Genomic DNA, 8,115 nt, shown 5'->3' on the forward strand with positions numbered 1-8,115 from the left:
GTTTTTCAGCGAAGAAGAGAACAATGTTTGTACAAGCAAACAAAAACAGAAGTCCTGTCAAACTACAGAGATCTCGAAAAAGCATCAGTGAGTGTTAAAGTTTTAGAATGTATTGTGTATGTAGTGAAATATTCATGATTGGTGTTGTTTCTAGGCACTGACAGAAGTGAATTTGATGTGCAATGTGGTACCGCCGTATCAGTCGTGTCCAGATAGCACACTCAAAATGAAAGAACACAACAGATGTAGAGTGATTTGTATCATGTTATTAACAGTGTAAGAAATGTTGTCTCATCGACTGAATACTCCAAACTTTCCAGCTGTGGCATGGCTATGTCCCAGTCTCTCCAGTTCTGTAGGCTTGGCATTTCTGACATTAACTCCACCAGATCTCCACTGCTCTGTGTCTGACAGAGGCTTCTGTTTGTGTTTCTGCCTCTTCCTTCTCTCTTACTTCATCTGTATATGCCGGTTCGAATAAGTAAGACTAATAACCCATTATTTTCGTTTTCTTTGCGCAAAAAAAAAAAGTATTCTCGTAGCTTCGTAACATTACAGTTGAACCACGGACTACTTTGTCGATCATCTTGGTACGTTTCTGGGCCTTGATCGTGGTAGTACCCTTGCTGTCTATGGGAGGGTTTCGTCAGAAATATCTTAACTTGTGTTCCGAAGATGAACGGCGGTCTTACGGAACAACACGAGGGTGAGTAATTAATGACAGAATTAATGTTTTCACCTGTTTTCAATGTCAGTCAGCGTGTGAGGATTTAATGTAGCCTACTTCATATGTCTGTGCCATTTGTTTTGAAAAGAACAGAAATACTGTACTATAGTCTACTTCAACCAGACATGTTCACAAGTCTCTGAGGTCCAAGTCACGTCTCAAGTTCTATTTTTAGCAATAGTTCTTTCAGCTAGTTATTTTAATTAACAGTGTGTGAGGCTAAATCAGTTTTGAAACGTTAAAACTAATTACTTCTACTGAATGTCTTATTCATTTATTCAAACGGTCTAATAAAGCACACACACTTTTATTGAAATCATTCATTTAATTTTATACAGAAAATGTTTAAACCTTTTATTTTATTTACCGGTATTTTACATTATTTCTGTATGTAGCAATACAATTTGACTTGTACATGATCTTTGTTTTTTTAATCGGTCAAAATTCTTATTGTCGGTTAACTCCTTATTTATGGTCATCCTTAATTTCACATTTTATACTATTCAATTTTTTATTAATTTATTTAAACGCAATTATTTTTGGAAAAACTCATTTTAAAATTATGGTTAGTTTCAACAGTTATATTCATATTTAATCTCTTCATATAAACAAACTAAGGCTTTGTCTGTGGTCTTTCCATTTAAAATTGGAGGCAACCACTGCATTTTAATCATGATCCAAACAAAGATGCAGCATACATGCAACATGAGCAGTTTTTAATCTAAATTACACTGAATCATTTCCAAATTTGAAGCAAAAACAATGATTTTGTCTTCAGTTTTGTGAAACTACAGCACATTACATGAACAGTACACGGGCTGATGAACGCACATCTCTGCCAGCAGGTGGCGCTTAGAACACCAGTGATACAGCGTTTCCTTGGTTTCCGCTGTAAACAAATCAGCGCCGCGCTTATGAACGCTAATATGCATAATACAGAGGCAAGAGGAAAAGAAATACCATCTAAACTTTTCTAAGGACAGTCAGTTCCCTCAGAGATACATTCATATTAACTCCCAGCCCAACTGTATCGCGATTCATTTAACATCTCAAGCGTTTAGAATCGTCACATATTTGTATCGATTTTCAACCGGCTCGTTACATTGTTACATCTCTGGGCTTCAGGTTTGGTTTCTGTGCCGTGTTTGCTGTGTAAAGATGCTTTTACGCTGTGTAGTTTATTTACAATGCGATCTTACATTAATCATGATTTTAAAACGTTTCTATAGTGGGTATATTACAGTTTCGAGCCAGTGTCATGTGTGTATATAGCTAATAATGCTGGCGTGGTGTGTTTAGAGATGAATTGTTGAGACATTTGCTACTGCAGGACATATCGATCGGGAATGAACAGTAAAATGTGGTGTATGGTGCTGCCATGTGGGGTAGTAAAGGAGAATGTGAATGGAATACCAAAATGACTTGTGTTTCTTACGAGTCTCACGAGTCACGAGTTCAAGTCAAGTCGCAAGTCTCTATTTATGCGACTTAAGTGCGACTCGAGTTTCCATCTCTGACTTCAACAATTGGACATGACAGATTCAAGGAATCACAACCGCGCATGCGCTTCCAAAGATCATCACATCACACACGGAAGACACCTGTCCCAGAGGGAAAACTAAGCTTACCATTATCTAGCAGGACTGAATGGGCAGGCGAACTCGTGATGCTGTTATTTATAAATAAAACAAAGATTGCCTGAATTGCATAATTTAGATATCCTGTGTCACAACTGAAATGTATTTGTATTGACGAGGATCACACACACACACACACACACACACACAGAGTACTGTTATCAGAATGCATTTATTCTGTCCTTTAACACAGTCCTGAACTTGGCTTACCGCTGCATTATACTGCCATCTACTGGCCATTTTAGCATGGCACACATATCAGTACAGTACTGTACATGTTAGGAGAAATATTTTCCTGGTATGGACTTCTAAGGCTGTGTTTTCAGATGATCTGTCAGAGACGTGCCTCTACTGTGGCTTGCAAGATGTAAGATGTAAGTCAGCAGTGCTTTTGGGTGTCAACAGTTTGTTTTTCTTAGACAGATTGTTTACACAAATGGATTATGCTCATCACTGATACACAATAGTGTTTTTTTGTTAAATAATAAAAAAAAGAATTTGGTAGACAAAAATTAGTACTTTAACAAAATGTTTCTACCTTGAAATTTCTTTTTTTTCCAGATTCAGAGTGAACAATGTTGCAGATGGTTCGATCAGGACTGTGTTAAGAAGGAGTTATTTTGCCCAGCATGCATTTAACCCCTAAACATTCATCGTCTTAGTTCTTTACAATTGTATATAGTTCCTCAAGGTTACAATTACAAATCGATAAATAGTGTTAAGACATAATTTCTGATAGATTTGTCAATATCTGATCAATATGCTTTATAAAATAGAAAGGGGAGATGGTCATACATACTTACTCACTGCAGAGGAATCAAACAACACAACATGAACTTGTGACATTAATTAGCAGCCTTTGAAGATAATTGTTTGTTCATTGTAGATTCCAGAAGCAAGAAGAGTTGAGGAAAGCTGGGAGCTGCATAGAGTCCTCGACTGTCTGTCTTCAGGACATTAAATGACCTGGCTTCATCTTTAAGATCTTATCTGGAGGGTAGACTGGAAGCACCCTTGAGACTGTACGTGTTGTTTTTGGCCAGTGGAGAGACTGGCTCATTGACATACAGCAGAGGGTATGCACGCTTTAACTACAAATGTCTTCCTTTTGTTGTTATGAACAACACAACAAAGAAAAAATTAATAATCGAGACTAGAATCTTCTATTGCCTCATGATTCGATTTGATTACAGTTCAAAGAATACTGATTCGGTTTCAAAACATTTCTTGACGTACACAATGCATCTTTTCCTCCCATTCTTTTATTAATCATAATTGCTGTATTAATAATCACATTGTTTTCTGTTGAACAAATAAAATGTACAGAACCTTAAGTTTTTCATTTCATATCTAAACAGGCATTCAAGTAAGAAAAACACAAATTGAATAATCAAATGTGAAAATAACCACTGCTTAGTCTTTAGTGTATTTATGACAGATTAACTGATTATTAACAGCAGGCAAAAAAAAGTTATTTTTGTGCATACTGGCTGATTTTCAGATTTTGGTATATTTTGCTTCTATAACATGTGATACTATAAAAATGTTTTTTTTTTTTTTTTAATTCAGTTTGTTCTCATATCTCTGTCAGTTTTTCTTAACTTTGTCTAAGATTTGCGTTTTTCAATCATATATATCTGCATTTGTCTGCATTTGAAAACAGCGAGTGTTTGGTATCACTGGAAAGCTCATTCTCTTTAGTGTAATGATAGTTTGTCTATATTTGGTCATTTTCTATGTGGAGCTCAACAATAGGGAAAAAATAAAGGCTGATCTAAACCAGGAGACGAAAATGCATTGGCTGAAGGCAATTTGCCATGACCTAATTCACCGAAATGCAGCACGTGACATGCTCCGCTAGCGCCAGCGTTGCCCACCTAGCGACTTTGTTGATAGATTTAGTGACTTTTTTCAAAAAAGCATCTAGCGACTTCTTGGACAAACCTTATTTAGTTTGTGAGACTCGTCGAAACTGCCACACGAGCACGAGGTCTTGCTTTGCCAGCGCGTCGAAGTCACAGCACAGCCCTTGTCTTTATCTTGTGTGTATTTGATTTCATTAGACGACGTCGTGATTATAAATCAGGGTTTTTGTGCAGATTAACATCTAAGGGAGAGCTGGTTATGTATGGGCCACGTTTCAGTCACTATTGACAACACTCTCGACAACAGAAACAGAAAAATATATCAATGAAAACGGTTTTATTGAGAATTTGGCTGCTATAAAATCCAGTTTGTGAGCATGGAGAAGCAAACAGATGTAAAAGGCAATATGATGCTAATTAGTGTATGACGTCATTCAAGCGGGCTTTAGCTACTTTCAGATGAAACAACAGTTGTAACACTGGCGAGCACTGAAACACAGGCATCAGTGCAGTGAAGATGGGGAAAACACAGAAATTCAGTGCTAACGCATCAAAAAAAGATGCAAGCCGCTATCTACAGCTCGATTAACCCTCTAACATTTGTAAGACATGTTTTGTGATAGAAAGGTGTATGTGAGGGAGTGATAATGGCCATGAATATTTAGTGATTCACAGCTGAGAGACAAAGGGCCTCCCATAATGAGGAAAATTGGGTGAGTTTAATTATGTCATCTTTCCTCATGTGTTCATTTCAGTTGTTACTGATCAAAACTGATTTTTGCCATATATTTGAGGTCACACATTGTGCGGCATGTCAGAGGAAACGATGTCCTCTGAAGAATCAGAATGAATATACCCCTATTGAGTTAAGTCATGTTTGTATGAAGAACACAAGGAAAGAACACATGCATGTTTATCAGATGGCACAGCTATGGGATATTGTAGGGATGGATTTAGTGTGAAAGCTCACACCAACAAAAGAAGGCTACCAGTATATCTGTGTCATGGTAGATTACTTTACAAAGTGCTGTGAGGTTTCCCACTGAAAACAGAAAGCACAGAGGAGGTCACAACCTGCATTATAAAACTCTTTCACAAATTTGGTGCCCCTAAAAGGCTCTTAACACATCAAGTGTTAAGAGCCATACACTGTCGTTCAGTCATTCATACACTGAATTTGTAAATGAGGTTGGGTTTTTTACATTTTTTTTATTTGCCTCTTTATTGCAGATCAATTAAAGTGTGGAGGAAACAGAGGAGTGCATTTCTGAATGTATTAAACGGCAGGACAGGTTAAAGACAACATGGCCCAGGTGCAAAAACCAGTAGGAAAGAGAAAACTGGGAAAAGGAAAGGCTGTTGTCATGCAGCTTGGAGACCGAGTGCTGAGGCAAAACAAAAGAAGTCAGCAGAGAAAGGGGGGCAAACTAGACCCTGATTATATTGCGCACACGCCGTCACTAAAGTTGATGGACAAAGTGTAGACCTTATGGATGACAATGGCCAGATATTGCCCAAGGTAAACCTGGATCACCTGGTTCACTTTTTAGAAGATCCTACTGACACTAAGACACTACTGGTTAGTTTTACACAATGCCTGCCATTCTATGTAAATTTATATGAACTCCTGTGGTGAAAGCAGCATTAAAAGGTTAGTTCACCCAAAAATGAAAATTAGCCCATAAATTACTCACCCTCAAGGCATCCTAGGTGTGTATGACTTTCTTCTTTCAGACGAATCCAGTCGGAGTTATATTTAAAATGGTCTTTGATCTTTCAAGCTGTTTAATGGCACTCAGCGGGTGTTGCATGCATCAGTCCAAAAGAAGTTAAATAAAAAGCACCCACCCATAATAAAATGCCTCACACGGCTCCGGGGGGTGAACAAAGGCCTCCTGTAGTGAATCGATGCGTTTTTGTAAGAAAAATATCCATATTCAAAACGTAATAATCACTTTAATGTAGCTTGCGCCAACAGTTGTACACGGAAGCAGCTCCGGGCGGATGACGTATGAGTTCAGTGCTGTGAATAAACTTCAACTTTACTGATGTCAGACTCATTTTGGATAATAAAGTTTGTTAAATTGTTAAATGCCCTGCCTCCATTACGTATCTTTGTCACGTCATTATAAGTGTTTGATCACCACAGTTGAGTGATCATTGCAAAAACTTTTTTTTTGTATATATATTTATGTATATATATTCTGTTTATGTATATACTGTATTCTAAATATAGTACCAGTCAAATGTTTGGACACACGAATGGGAAAGTGTCCAAACTTTTGACTGGTACTGTATCGGGCCCAAAAAACCCATATCGGTTGGGCTCTAATTTTGAGTGGCTCAATAGCTCAATATGGTATTATCGCTATATATACAGGGTTCGTACAAGGTGCTTAAAGTGCTTGAAGTACTTGAATTTGACTTTTTCAAATTTAAGTCCTGGAAAACCCCTAAAACTGCCATATTTATGAAAAGGTACTTGAAAAGTATTTTAATGTTTAAAAGGCAGTATATATGAAATTAGTATTAATTTTTGTTTTCGATAAAAATAATCTTTTCTCCCAAAATTAACCATGCAGCGCGTCTGATATAAATACAGAGCCATTTCTCCTGGCTTTTAGCAGCGCACGAGATCTCGCGATATTACTCCTGGAGCTGAAAAGCAGTCTCGCGATATCAGTAAAAAGTTGTTCCCTTTCGATTCGGTCACTCTACATTGCTATTGGAATTACCCTTTCCTCCAAATACTACTGAAGCCTCATTGAATCACGCCAGTGAAACTGGCCAATGGCGTTCAAGCGCGCGAAATATGAGGGTATGTGATTTAATAAAGCAATAAGCCCCGTGAAGCCGTGGTTTACAGTGAATTTATAACAGCTAAGAGGCGTTGTTAGGCACGACACAAAGCGTTAGAAGTTATAAATTCACTGTAAACCACAGCTTCACGGGGCTTATTGCTTTTATAAAACGGTTGTTCCATATACGTAGTAAGGTTTCACAAAATAAAACAGAGCAAATAAAGTGTAATGATATTAATAAAAACAGTATTCTTCCACCAAACAATGTAGCTCCTCAGAAACAGTTGTGGTTGCAACAAAGTGGTTGCCGAGCAACACACAAACGTAAACAAAGGTGTATGTTACTTTGTAGAGTAATTTACAACAGCTTCGAACGCGGCTCAGCCAATCAGAATCAAGCACCGGAACTATCTGTTTTATAACAAAAAGTGAAATCCATGACAAGTGAGCAAAAGATTTGTTCGCTCGTTATGGATGAAATGGCCATCAAGAATCACCTTTATTGCAATAAAAGAGCAGACATGATCAGGTCAGGCCATGGTCTTCATGGTTAGAGCTATTAAAGGAAAATGGAAGCAGGTTAGGAGAACAGACCATTTTCACAAAAATCTAAAAATAAACAAAAACAAAAAAACTACTATTTCAATACCTTCTTTTCTCATTCTTTAGGCAGTTGCATTCTTTTTACGCAAAACCTCAATGCCAAGTGAGGAAATTGCAGCCAAAATATTACATAAAAACACAAATTTAACACTTGTAATACACTATTACCAATATTCCTCTTTTTTTGTAAATAATGTGTGAAATTTTAAAGCAGAAGCATTGCATAAAGTTGCTGAACAATGCATCACTGTGCAGAATTTATTAGATCATATAGGGTAAGATGAGCTACCATAACAGCCAGAAATAAGTGAAGTGGAGTCAATTGTGAGAAGCTGCTAATGCCCATGAGCTGCATAATTGTTATTGTTCTTATCCTTGTTCAAATTTTCAAATTATTACGTGAGATAAAATTCCAAATTTCAAAACTCTACGCAGTTGACTGCTTGTCAGACCTGTTAGCCAGATAGCTGAATTACCAAACT

The sequence above is a fragment of the Sinocyclocheilus anshuiensis genome, unplaced genomic scaffold (assembly GCF_001515605.1).
Source record: "Sinocyclocheilus anshuiensis isolate Anshui unplaced genomic scaffold, SAMN03320099.WGS_v1.1 scaffold1275, whole genome shotgun sequence".
NCBI classification, from domain to species: Eukaryota; Metazoa; Chordata; class Actinopteri; order Cypriniformes; family Cyprinidae; genus Sinocyclocheilus; species Sinocyclocheilus anshuiensis.